Source organism: Pan troglodytes, chromosome 21 (assembly GCF_028858775.2).
Source record: "Pan troglodytes isolate AG18354 chromosome 21, NHGRI_mPanTro3-v2.0_pri, whole genome shotgun sequence".
Lineage (NCBI taxonomy): Eukaryota > Metazoa > Chordata > Mammalia > Primates > Hominidae > Pan > Pan troglodytes.
In genome coordinates, this window is record NC_072419.2 from 7,942,270 (window position 1) to 7,955,147 (window position 12,878).

Here is a 12,878-nt window from a genome sequence, read left to right on the forward strand (position 1 = left end):
TCCTTCCCTCATGAAGTGTACATTCTAGTGGGAGTGATAAATGACACATAGTAAATATACACTATGTCAGCTGGTAATTAAATGTAGCAAAACTAGGGGCAAAGGAGGTGGAGAGGAGGGAGTTAGTATTTTATGTAGAATGGTTAAGGAAGCCCTCTCTGAGACAGTAACATTTGAGCAGAGACCTGGAGGAAAGGAAGGATTGAACCATGTGGCTCTCTGGTGTGTTCTAGGCAAAGGGGACAGCAAATGCAAAGGCCCAGCAGTGAGGCCTCAGCAAGAAGGACAGCTTGATGGGAGAAAAGTGAGTGATGGGGAGAGCCACGCAAGATGAAGTCAGAGAGCTGGAGTAAGATGAGGGCATGTGGCGGAGAGCGATACAGAAAACCACTGGATGGTTTAGAGCAGAGTAATGACAGATCAGACAGGCCTGGTTCAGAAAGAAGGAGCCCATTCCCACTCCACCTACTTCCCACACATGAAGCAGATAAGAAACCAAGCCCAGAAAGTGAGTTAACGTATCTAAAGTTGTATGGCTAGAAATGGAAGGGCTAGGCAGAAAATCCAGTTTTTTGGACTTTTTGGTCTTCTTGTTTTCCCTGTGACAGATGGAAGACAGAGGGAAAAGAGCCACAATTAACATTTTAAGTTGTGATTGCTTATCTCTCCGAGATCTTTCCAATGATTCACCTTTTTACTACTTCAGAGGAAAACATTTCCATTTTCAAACACTTAAGATTCCTGCTATCATTGTTAGTAGCCCAAGTGCTTGTCATTCACATTAAATACCCCTGGTACTCAGACTTGGTTTGGGCAATGAAAAATGTTCCTAAAGGCTTTTAGATAAAAATTACTATTTCACTGGAGCCAACTATGTGCCAGGGAGTGAGACTGGTATCATCACCCCATGTTACAGAAGAAAAAGCTGAGGCCCAGAGAGGTGAAGGGACTTGCACAGGGTCACACAGCCGACCAAGACGCTTTCCACCACGCCCAATCGATCGCCCAGCTCAAAATACCGGCTGGTGTGTAGGTGGGAGAGGCCCCCGCTCCCCGTGTGCTCGTTGTCTCTGCTCCCAGGCCCTCTAGAGCAAGATACTAACTATCTCTTTAAGAAGGAAAGTAAAGACGGGCCGCTTACGCAGCTGCCGGCGAGCCGCCGACTGGCTGGTCCCCTCCATCCACCTCACCCTCCCCGCCCCTCCCTCCCGGCAGCCCCAGCCCCGGCGAGCACCCAGCTAGCCGCCTCCTGCAGGGGCTCGGGAGAGCAATTCGGCGGCCCCTGCAGGGCAGCTGAAGCCATGGAAGCCTCCGCAGGTGATGACAAGGACCCCGGGGATCTCCGGGCCCACCGCCCAGCTGCACCCGCCGCAGTCCAGAGTGCCAAGTGCCAGGGGGTGGGGTGGGGGCCGCGGGCCGCGAGGAGGAGGGGACGGAGCACCCGGCAGGCAGCCTGCCCTCCAAGCCTTCTGGCTGCAGCGGCCCAGCTGTCAGCGGCCGGGGGCTCAGCTGCCTGGGTGTCCCCCGCCCGCGCTCACCCGCCCCGGTCTATCTCTTTTTCCTAACCCCGCAGGTCGCTGATCAGGGCCAGGCGGCTGCAGCAGCGACTGCAGAGGCGCTGCGCCAAGCCGGGCCGGAGTGGTGCGAGCCGGCGGGCCTGCGGAGGGCCAGTGGACTCAGGTGAGGAGGCCGCGGCGGAGCGGGGAGCTGGCCCTGCGCTGCACCGCGGCAGGTGGGGGCCGCTCGCAACCGCTCGCTGCGGTAGAATCCCTTGGAGGGCACCAGCCTAAGAGGGGTTAATCGTGACTCATTCTTACCCTCCCTTCATTCCCCTACATCCCTTTAAGCGCTTCCCTCCCTCCCCCTCCCTGAAATGTAAGAATTAGAGGGTGCTGATTGCAGCAGAGAAGATGCCCAAAGTGGGTGATTAGGAGGCTTTTAGGGAACCCACCCCCCAATTTTATTTGTCTTCCCCTTCTGGCATTTGGCAAACATTTAAGCTTCTCTTTTCCTTCTTGGAGGAGGAGCAGGGGTACCTGGGGGTGGGAGAAGGATGAAACCCCACACCCACCCCAAGGTCAAGTGCCAATGACTGCTTCCATCCCATCTTTCCCTCTGAGAAGCATCAGGGCCCTGTAGTAGATCTGGGGGAAAAATGCCCGTAAGTCATAGAGTGGACGATCTGAGCCTCCGTCTCCCCGGAGCTTCCCTGGAATGTGAAGCCTTCCACTCCCCAGCCGGGATCTGGGCTGTTTGCAACACCTACTAGCCTGGGGAGCCCCATATTCCCTTCCCCAACCCTGCAGACTGAAAGAGAGGCCGGTCACATGCTGCCCGTTTCCTCTGCCTTCTCTGCCCATCTGGTGGTGTCGGGATGGGCTGGAGGAGCTTCTTAGAAAAAGGTGATCTCTGCAGGCAGAGTCGTGTAAGGAAAGTGCCAGAGATTGGGGTTCTAGGCCCTTAACTTGCTAGTTGGCCACAAGTAGCCATTTTAAAATTCTCGAGGCGTGGGTGTCTGTCTGCTCATCTGTTAGATGCAGGAATTGGATTAAATGATGTGTATAATTTTAGTATATCACTCAAGCAGCTTTTACATGTCAGGGGGACCCCTCTGCTAAGGCAATTTAAATTTAGTTTCATGAAATAATTGGGGTTTCCTCAGTTGATCTCTTTCAACTCTGACTTCTTAAGTGAAACATTGACCTTGTGGGCCTCAAGGAGCTGGAGGTGCCAGACAGTCCTATGTTGACATCCCTGAGCTGCCAAGTGACTTCCCTTCCCCCAGCCTCAGTTTTTCCATCTGTAAATCTAGGGGTACAGCCCGCAGAGGGCTGATGTGAAAATTAAATGAGATGTATGTGGAAGCACCTAAAATAGTGCCTGTGCCTGGCACATAGTAGGTTCTCAGAAATTCAGGACTTGGGAGATAGGCTGGGGGAAGAGAGGAAGAGGTGACTGCTTTTAGTCCTGTTCTCCTCCCCATCCCCTGCCTGTCTCTTCCACACCCCTGCAGGTGGTGTCCCTGCCAGGGGTAATGAATGCTGAAGTGTATTGGGTCACCAGGCTGAGGGCCTAGGCAGGCAGCAACATTTCCACTGCAAAGGTTGTGACATCATTCTAGCAAATGATGGTCCCAAGGAGGCCTGTAGCCCAGCATTGGGTTTGGAAAATCCTGGCATCCAAGGGCGGAGTCTCTGAGGGAACAGAAGCAGCAGATTCTTGTGTGCTGGCAGCAGGGCAGGGATCAGGTCTTCCGGATCTCACACGAATCCCACTGTGGCTCTCTTGCCCTCCCTGGAGTGTCTCCCTAGAGTCACCCTGAGGCCAGGCAGTCAAGTTTTTGGTGCTTGTATTTTCTATTCTTTATCTTCCTTCCTGCTGTCATTTTCAGCCTAGCACTCAAGCCTTTCTCGCTCCTCTTTATTCCACAGATACCTCCTGCCTTTTGACAGCATGATAAACGAGGTTCTCCATAGGGTTGGGTGGGGAATTTTGCTGCTGCACCATTTGGGCCAAAAGAAGTTGTCATGTCCCCCCACCCCCACCCTAAATTCCTATTTGGCAGAGGCCCTATCATTTTCCTTTCTCTATCTCCAGCCTCTGGCCCATGAGTAGGCCCAAAGTAGGTGCTCCATAAGTGTTGAATGAAACAAACTTGAGGAAATTATGTCCCTAAGCCAACTAGGTTAGGGAGAAACTGTAGGAATGTGTTGATTATGTAGGTGAAAGCCCTTTTAAGTGTAGGACATCGTCCAGGTTGTTGGTTGTCATTATTATTGCTATTACAGCTACTGTTATTATTGCTATTGCTGGTGATTAACAGATGCTTCGCCTACTCCTCTAGGGCTCCTGACTAGACCAAAAGGGGCCAGATGTGCCTGGGAGGGTGGTGATGTTGGCAAAAAGGGATCCAGATGGTGCCGGCTGGTGTGAGATGACTGTGAAGGGAGGCGGATTGGGAAGGGAATGATTCTAGCCATTTTCTGTGTTTGAGGGAGGAGAGCAGGTAATTAGAATCAAGTGGGACAACATGGATATGCAGTAGAAAGTCAGGAGACCCAGGTCCCACGTCCCATTGAACCACTGCCTTATTATGTGACCTTGGGCCAGTCAGGCCTCCCCTCAAGGCCTCTGTGTGCCCATCTATATAATGATGGGACTGGACTAAGTGATTTCTAAGACCCCTTCTGCTTCTGACATTCTGTCGAGTGGATTTTGTTAAATAAAAATCAGACAACTATGATTACCCTCAACGTCATTTATGAAGTCCCAGACCATTAACTGTCTCAGGTAATCCTTAAAGAAAATTATGACTGTTTCAAAGATGAGGAGACTGAGGCTTGGAGAGATGAAGTGACTTGCTGAGGATTGCACGGCTAGAACTGCTATCCGACACCAGGTCTGGCTGCATCGTCCTCTTCCGAAGGCTTCGCTGCCTCTTCATGCATACCTTGCTGATGCTGTGAGCTGTGCGTGCACTTGCAGGTGTGAATAGGGGTTTGGAGAAGAAGAAGCTGTGAACAATTTATGGTGAGAGATCAGGCATTTCTCCCAGGTGATTGGTGCAGGGTACTTCCTGGTTGAAAACTGTGTGAACCAGGAATGGAGAGTTTTCCTTTCACCATGAGCCCTGCTTTGCTGATGTTTGGTGGATGCCCCTTTACCGAGGATAATGGTTAGGCCTGAATGACAGTCAGGACAGACACACTTTTTTAGTCTTCTTATGTGTTGTGCTCTGTTTTACACAGGTTCAATAATTTACTGCTCAGATCATCCCATTATGTAGGCACTATATATAAATTTACCCATTTTTATAAGTGAGAAAGCCAGGGCAGAGAGGCGAAGGGTCTTACCCAGAGTCGTACAACCAGTGTATCATAGAACCTAGAAAATGTTTAGCTGGAAGTGCACTGGACTGGGTGTCCAAAGGGTTGCTTTTAGTCTGAGCCCTCTCAATGACTGAATAACCTTGGGTCAGCCAGTTTCCCTGCAAGAGTTCCCATCCCTCAAATGATCTGCATGCATCTACTGGCTCCGAAAGGCCTACATGCACCCTTGTTCCAGTATTGGAGGTGGAGGGGATTCCTTAACTTGCTAAACATTGACCAGCATTTGTCCTTATTTATTAGCTAGGCCCTGGGCTAAGTGCCTAGCATGCAGGAAAGAGTAAATTGTGAGTCCTAGTTTCAAGAAGCTCATATCTAACAGAGGGAGACAGATACCTAAACGTGTAGATATGAGAAAACATCTGGAAGCTATAAGACATACTGATATGTGTGTGATGGGGTGGGGGGACAGAGAGAGGGGAATGATCTTTCCTACTGAGTGGGTCAGGAAGGCTTTAGAGAGATGATGCCATTGTCATCTCTATTTTTGGCATTGAGCTTGTGAATAATAATTTAATAATAATAGTAAAGGGTTCTACTCGATTTAGAATGTTTCCAGACAGCCCTAAAGACTTGTTGGCTCCTGTCCTCATCAATCTAGAAGGTGGACACGGAGTCTAGGGGACCATCCAAGCTCACGCTGTAACACAATTTTGATGGAACTATCTGTTTGTCCCAGGTAGACCAGAACCTTTCCTGTCCTTAAAGCCTTCTAGAAGCAGGATTTTGAAATTCCTCTGACAAAGACTGTCTTGTGCCTGTAATCATCTGATAGGCTTGGGGAATTCTTCTTCATGTCTATTCTAGGCATCCCACCTGTCTGGAGGAACACCTAACACCTGAGAGGTGAAGTCATTTGCCTAAGATTACTCAGCAGGGCTTGGTTCATAACTCTGGCCTAACGGGGATTGCATTTCTAAGCCACATGGGGTCTTTCTACATCTAGGCCACCAGAAGCCCCAGGTGCCAGTTCTCCGTTTGATGGGCAGCTGGTGCTGTGGGAAGTCTCGATGCAGGTGATGTGAAGCTCAAGCCAAGGGCCATGGAGAGGCTGAGGCCTGTGCACCCCAGGCTGCTTTGCATTAATGGACAGATATTTATGACGTGTTTGTCGCATACTCAGCACTGTCCTCTGAATTGAGGGGCTGAGCCAACCAAAAGGGAGTGGCTGGAAAGCAGCCTGGCACAGCAGGAAGAGCCAGCACCGAGGAGTCAGTAGACTTGGGTCCTCACCCCAGCTCTGCCGTTGACCCACTGGGTGGCCTTAGGTCAGACCCTTTGCTTTTCCACGCCTGCAAAATGGGAGTCAGAGGTGATGATATCTAAGAGCCCTTCTAGCTCTGAGTGGCTAACAATTCAGAAACTCCTTCTTCTTCTTTTTGTTTTTTGGAGGCAGAGTCTTGCTCTGTCACCTAGGCTGGAGTTCAGTGGCATGATCTTGGCTCACTGCAACCTCTGCCTCCCGGGTTCAAATGATTCTCCTTCTTCAGCCTCCTGAGTAGCTGGGACTATAGGCATGCGCCACCATGCCCAGATAATTTTTGTATTTTTAGTAGAGAGGGGGTTTCACCATGTTAGCCAGGCTGGTCTCGAACTCCTGACCTCAGGCAATCCGTCTGCCTTGGCCTCCCAAAGTGTCTTTCTTCTGTTCTGTAATGACTTTAGGGGGTAGAAGGGTGGATAGGATACATATAATTGTTACTTGAGGAAGAATAAGATAAATATAACAAAAGGCATGAACAAATGCTTTGTGGATTTGCTGGAGGGAGAGGGGTTGGGAAAGACTCAGTTCAAAAGCCACCTCTTCAAAAATAGAATGATGCAGACATGGTTAGATGAAGTTATGAGTTTTTGTTTTTTTGTTTTAACCAAGAGGAATAACAGAAGATTGCTGTCATACTGGGACAGGAAGTCTGTAGCAGAGCAGTGGGTCTTGGACTTAGATTTCACAAAGACCAGTGCATTTGGGAATCCATCCTCGGTTAGCTAGCTTTTTATTTTACCAGACGAGGACATTCAGATGACACTTAGGGTTCTCTTTACCATCACTATCAGAAAATAAGAGAAAGAACATTTTAATATTTCTATTCCCCCAAGTAAGAAGGCCATGTTATCAGGGGGAAAATGGTATTCCTTCAAATTGAATACATTTTGCTTTGTTAAAAACTCACTGCATTGTCTGTATTTTCCTCATTTTTGCTACAGACTCGTGTTCTCGTGTTTGGCTCTGAAATTGGGCTGCTGGGGTTTGAATTTTGGCCCAGTTATTTTTTTCCCTCAGAGCTTCTGTTTCCTCACCTGTAAAACTGGGAAATGATGTTGTCTCCTAAGGTCATTAGGAAGACTTTACACCAAAATGAAATATGTTAAGCAAGGGATGTCAAATGTAGTTGTCTACAAAGGTAAAACAGGCCAGTTGGGCTGTTTAGGGATTGTAGCACATTGGAAAGTGCTTGCTTGAAAGAGGCAGCTGCTATCCTGCTCTCACCATTCTTGCCTACAAGAACATGTGCCCAATGTTGTCAGATCTTCTGATTTATAAGACAGAAATCTGCATATTTGTTTGTGACATCTCCTAATTTTTAAAATGTAGCTGATTAGGCAATATTTTTAAATGCACATATTAAAATGTGTATGTGACCGGCCATCCGTCTGTGACCTCAGATGTAAAGTTTTAGATGCTGGGCACATAGTGCTCAGTCATTATTGGCTGGCCCACAGATGAAGGCAGAGAAAGGAAGGAAGGCTGGAAAGGCAGCCTAGGCCAGGGAATGCCTTGTTTGCAAGGCTAGGGCATTTAGCCTGACTTTGGCAGCTTGTGATCTTCTGCTTCTGGCTCCCCCAGCTTCAAAGGCCCTGATGGTGCCCCTTCCCTTTTGGCAGCACTGTCAGGATTGAGTCTCTGGGGACTGAGGCCTCCAGATACCTCTGTACCCCTTGAAGCTGGCCCTAGCCACGCCTCCCTACCACAGGGTCTCTGGAAGCTTGGTCGGCAGCTTCAGAAGAGGGAACTTAGCTGGTGGCCTGTGCAGCCTGGCACAGAAGCCACCTTTGAGAAAGAGGGGTGCAGAGAGGCTCCTGGCAGGTCCTCAGTGGGTGGGGTAGTTCCTGTTCTTTGGAAGCCATGCCGGCCTTGTAGCAGAGCTTCTGCCGCCCTCTCCTTGAGTTGTGCTGTGGTCTGGACAGCAAGCAGTCTCTCTGTGGACAGCTCTGACACATGGTCCCTGCAGAGGAAAAGTTGGGATCTGGTTGCAAAGAGAGCCTAGAGTGTTCTTAGAGAAGGACCTCAGAGGAGCTCTTAATTAGCAGAAGAAACCCTACCACGGTTTCAGGGCCTTCTAGGATTCAGATTAAAGCCACTGATGACAGTTCACATTTTTTGTGGCTCCAGTTAATCAAATATTCATCAAGCACCTATCATGGTAAGGTTCTATTCTGGCCATGGTGAAGGAATTCAAAGAAGTATTTATAACCATTCATTCAACCAACATATACTGAGGATCTGCTGTACACACAGGCACCAAGATGTGGTCCCTACCCTCAGGGAGCTGTTTAGGTTGGTTGGAGGGAAGGAATGTGGGTGGTGCACAGGGCCTGACACATAGAAATATTAACAACAGCTGCCATTTGACTGTGTGTCTTCTGAGTATGAGGTGCTAGCCCTCATAGCACCTATTTTAGAGGGTGGATGGGAACTGAACTGAATCTTCATCTGAAGCGCTCAGCACTGTGCCTGCCACACAGTGATATAGCTGCATTATTCGTAGCCTGGAAAATTGGGCAGATGCAGAAGAAAGGCAACGTAAAGATGGGACGGAGAAAAAAAGAAGCAGTCAACCAATCCGGGCCCACTTAGCATATGTTATCCTTGTTTTATAGAGAAAGACACTGAGACTCAGAGAGGGGAGGAGATTTGTTCAAGGTTACACAGCGGCTGTGTAGCAGAGCCTACACTTAGATGCCAGTCTCTTTGGCATCAGAGCTGTGTTCTTCCCGCTAAGCCATACTGCCTCTAAAGAAGTGATCGGTGAACAAAAAATAAATAACTACCATTTGTTGAACACACACAACAGGTGAGGCACTGTGCTGCTTGCTAAGATAGGAAGTTTTTTAATAGTTGAGGAAACTAGGACCACTAGAAAGAAGAAATTGGCCCAAAGTTATATAAGCACAAGTGGTGGGGTGGGGACTCTGACACAGGTATACAGGATGTGGCTTCCCGCACCGTAGTGACAGGATAGCAGTTTTCAGGGGTAAAGGTATTCAAAGTGCAGGCATGGGAGAGAGTGTGGGCTTCTGCATGCCCTGAGAGATAGATACCAGACCAGTCCTTGCAAGTGCCAGCAAGGAAGGCAAATTTTGGCTCAGTTCAAGGGGTAAAAGGGAGAAAATTCTAAAAAAAAAAAAAATCTAGTAAGAAAACAATGTGTTTTGAGAGCTGGCACCTCATCTCTGGGCTGCTCACATAGGGCTGGATGTTCTAGGAGGAATTCTTGCCATAGGATGGAGTTTGGAAAGGCTGTGCTTGACAGCTGTAACCCAGAAGATCTGGAATCCTAGTATAGGGCTGGTCACAGATGAGGCAAGCAGGGGGTGCTGCTGGCATTCCCAGGAGAAAGAATAGCTGTAGGTTGAGACTATCTGAGAAGGCTTCCCGGAGGAAGAGGAGGAACTAGAAAGGATCTAAAGGCTGGCACTCGGGAAGGGAGCGGAGGAGGACTGTGTAAGGACAGTGAGTCTGAGGACACTGAGCCCTCTAGTCTGGCCAGGCCATCGGTCTGGTGCCCTTCAGCAAAGGGCAGCTCCCTGTCCCTTCTGGCTTTTAAAATGGTGGAAGCAGAGGTACAGTAAATCCTGGGTCCTGCGTCTTTCCCAAAGCCTCATTAGGCAGCCAGTTTGGCACCACCTCCCCCGTCTTGCTTCCCACACATCCCCTCTGTATGCATGGTAAGATTCGCCTCCCTTCCAGCCTCCCTTTCAGAAGTGGCAGACTTTGGACGTGCAGCCCCAGAGGGAGAAAGGGTGTGCTAAACATCACCTCTTCTGTGAGGCAAGTGTCATGAGGCAAACTACGTCTTCTGACAGTAGCCACCTTTCTCGCTTTTGGGGCTCAGAGCCAAAAGGGGAGGAGCCACAGCTCCATCCACTTAAGCCACCCTGGGCCTTCTGGGAGCCACTCGCTTCCTCAGAGTCAGGCCTGGCTCATTTCCAGTTCTGCCACTTGTTAGCCTGGGACTTCAGACAAATTGTGTTGCCCCCTGGGCCATTTTCTCATCTGCCAAAGAGAAATCGATTATTCCTGCCTGAGAGGAGACGGGATGATCTGTTGTGGTCCCCTGTGGGAAAGAGCCTGGTATATAGCAGATGTCCCCACGAACACTGCTTCCTCCTGTCTCTATGGGCCTCGATTGCTTTTCTGACCCTCTAAGTCCCGACTCTTGTCCAGGTTAATGAAAACAGCTACACTACATGTCGGGCACAGGGGATATGTGACCTTATAGCATCTTCCTGACAGCTCAGGTAAGGAAAGCATTATTATAGAAAAGGAAGCTGAGTTATAGGAAATTTAAGCAATTTGTCCATGGCCCACAGCTGTTACATGGTGGCTGAGCTACCAAATACCTGATTCCAGGGCCCAAACTCTCCCTGCCCCTCATTTTGCTTTCTCATTCTCTTCCTCTCCCCATTTCTCTTCTCTTAGGCCTGTGAATGGGCATTCCTTCCTCCTCAAAGCTTAGCTGGGCTCTTACGCCAAGGTTGCTAGCCCTGGACCTGATAGGAGTGAGGTGGTCTAAGAGCTAGAGAAGGACATTTTGATAGTTTATGACTTCAGAAAAGTCCCTGAGTGACCCTTGGACTGTTCTACCCCAGGTCAGCAGTATTTCCTCCCTGCCATTCCTTTCTACCTCAATTACTTTTACTTGCCCTGTTTCCTCTGCCTGAAATTTTCTTCCTACTACTACTGCTATCTCCTCATGTTCAGATCTGTCTCAAGGCCCAGCTCAAACACTGTCTTTCAGGGGACCCACTTCCAACTCCCACAGCTCCTTCACAGAGCCCAGGCTCTTAGTCACCAGCCTAAGCTCTGTGCTCTCAGAGGATGGAGAGGACCTGACCCCTCCACACCCTCCTGTTCCCTGACTGCAGAGACCAGCCCTCCCTGGGTGGCATGCAGGGCCCAGATTGGAGCTGTAGACCATTTGAGCCAACTGTCTGTGGTTTCCTTCTGGAGAGCCCCTTCCCCCTCCACAGGAGGGGGACTCCTCACTCTGGGGCCATGTGTTTGAGAGAGAAGGCCTCAGAGGTTGTTAGGCCTGGTGGAGGTCAGTTTTGTAAGGAATCCCTGAGGCCAGCCATCCAGATGAAAAAGCCCAGGATCCAAGCCTAGGCAGCACCGGCCCCCTTGCCCTGCTCTGTGAGTGGTTGGGAACAGAGAGCGCAGGTTGGAGTTGGATACACTTGGACTGCTGTCTCCATCTCTGCCATGGACTGACTTTGTGACTGGGCAAGTCACTTAATTTATCTGACCCTTAGTACCTCAATAGTAAAAATGGGCATCATAATCATGACCTAGGCCTCCTGACAGCAAAGCTGGCATGAGAATTAAACTAGATTAGAAATCTTCTATGTGTAAAGCCCCTACCTAGCCCAGGGGCTTTATTTATTAAACACAGTAGGTGCTTAATAAATGCCAGTACCCTTTCATCCGTGTTGTATAGGAATCACTTTATAACTTCCCTACTTTCCCAAAGTGCCAACACATCTTCATTTGGCAGTGAGCTCCCTCCTCACTGGAGGTATTCAAACTGGGTCCGGGTGACTGCAGAACAGGAATGTTATTCCGAGAAACAGAACTTCAGTCAGATGGATGTTGGGCTTTGAAACCTTCAGATTCTTTCCTGTCCAGAATTTTTGCGATTCTGTGAAGACTTGACTCAGATCTCGTTGGTCAATTATTAGAAATCAGTTGGGGTTCGGCTTGGATGTCTGTTTTGCACAGATAAAAGACAGACTTCTGCTGGAGTTGTGAACTAATTGAAGGCTTTCTCCCAAGAGGTGGCAAGGGTAGAAACAAAATCAGGCCCAGGAGGAAGGACTCCAAGGGATCCTGGAAAGGGAATCTGGCTGGGATATTAGGGGCATGTGGCGAAATGTTTAGGTTGAATTTGGGGAAGGCTATACCACGGCTGCTAGAAATAATTTCCTGGGGCAAGGATTGTTTGATTTGTCTCTGAACCCCCATACCCAGCACAAACCAGGTACACAGAAACATTCTAGAAAAATGTTGAGTAAATGACAAGAAGCTTTGGTGTCCCTATCAGATGGAATCCTGGGTTGAGGGACTCCTTGGGACTAGAGGCCATGTGGGAGTTTCATACTCTGTGTGTGTATGTGTATGTGCCTGTGTCTGTGTGTGTCTGTTTATGTGTGTGTATGTCTGTGTCTATGTGTCTGTGTATGTGTGCCTGTGTGTGTCCATGTATATGCCTGTGTGTCTGTCTGTGCCTGTGTATCTGTATGTGTGTCCGTGTGTGTTCCTGTGTGTCTGTCTGTGCGTGTCTGTGTGTGTATCTGTGTGTGTGTCGTGTGTCTGTGTGTGTGTGTCAGTGTCTGTCTCTGTGTGTGTCTGTGTATGTGTGCCTGTGTGTGTGTGTCTGTGCCTGTATGTCTGTGTATCTGTGTGTGTCAGTGTGTGTCCGTGTGTGTCCATGTGTGTGCCTGTGTGTCTGTCTGTGCCTGTGTGTCTGTGTATCTGTGTGTGTCAGTGTGTGTGTCCGTGTGTGTCCATGTGTGTGCCTGTGTGTCTGTGCCTGTCTGTGTGTGTATCTGTGTGTGTCGTGTGTCTGTGTGTGTCAGTGTCTGTCTCTGTGTGTGCCTGTGTATGTGTGCCTGTGTATGTCTGTGCCTGTGTGTCTGTGTGTGTATCTGTGTGTGTCAGTGTGTGTGTCTGTGTGTCTGTGCCGATGTGTCTGTGTATGTATCTGTGTGTGT

At 49.2% G+C, this 12,878-nt stretch overlaps 1 protein-coding gene across 17 annotated transcripts in view; it reads left to right on the forward strand.

Annotated features, from left to right (window-relative positions):
- The first annotated feature begins 1,197 nt into the window (after positions 1-1,197).
- SNPH (syntaphilin) overlaps positions 1,198-12,878 on the forward strand; it is a 42,434-nt gene continuing 30,753 nt past the window's right edge. For all 17 annotated transcript variants that reach the window (XM_009436669.4, XM_016937284.3, XM_016937292.3 and 14 more), the window contains exons 1-2: positions 1,198-1,317; positions 1,574-1,680. The gene's annotated coding sequence lies outside the window, so the exon portion shown is untranslated. The remainder of the gene's footprint in view (positions 1,318-1,573; positions 1,681-12,878) is intronic.